Source organism: Chrysochloris asiatica, unplaced genomic scaffold (genome assembly GCF_000296735.1).
Source record: "Chrysochloris asiatica unplaced genomic scaffold, ChrAsi1.0 scaffold00630, whole genome shotgun sequence".
Lineage (NCBI taxonomy): Eukaryota > Metazoa > Chordata > Mammalia > Afrosoricida > Chrysochloridae > Chrysochloris > Chrysochloris asiatica.
This window is the reverse complement of record NW_006409148.1, coordinates 242,803-243,582: the sequence shown is the minus strand read 5'-3', so window position 1 is coordinate 243,582 and position 780 is coordinate 242,803.

Here is a 780-nt window from a genome sequence, read left to right as displayed (position 1 = left end):
TGAATTCAGTATTTGCTCCATTGATTATGTTGTGCATGGGGCCAGTTGTGAGGATTAATAAATAAATTCTGTTGAATTGTAATCCATCCTAAAGGCTGTCGTCTTTGATCTTCATCAGTAAGTGCTTCACCTTCTCTTTGTGTTCAGCAGGCAAGATTGTGTCATCTGCATATTGAAGGTTGTGAGTCTTCCTACAATAGTAATACTGTGTTTTTCTTCATATAGTCAAGCTTTGTGGATTATTTTGCTCAGCATACAAATTGAATATGTATGGTGAAAGGATACAACCCTGGCAACCACCTTTGTTTATATTAAACCGGGCAGTATCCCCTTGTTCTGTTCAAATCACTATTTCTTGGTTTATGTTGTTGTTGTTGTTAGGTGCCATAGAGTTGGTACTGACCCATAGCGACCTTATGCGCATCAGAATGAAACTCTGCCCGATCCTGGGCCAACCTCACTACTGTTGTCCATCGATGCTGCCACTTGGCCAGTCCATCTCGTTGGGGGACTTCCTCTCCTTCTCTGACCCTCCACCTTACCAAACATGATATCCTTTTCCAGCGACTGGTTCCTTCTGACAATAGGTCCAAAGTATGAGAGACGACGTTTGGCCATCTTGGCCTCCAAGGAGCACTGTGGTTGCACTTTCTACAAAATGGATCTATTGGTTCTTTTGGCAGTCCATGGCACTTTTAATATTCTCCTCCAACACCATAATTCAAAAGCAGCAATTCTAGAACCCTATAAAAGGTTTCCAAGGAGGCTGGTGAGCTTGAA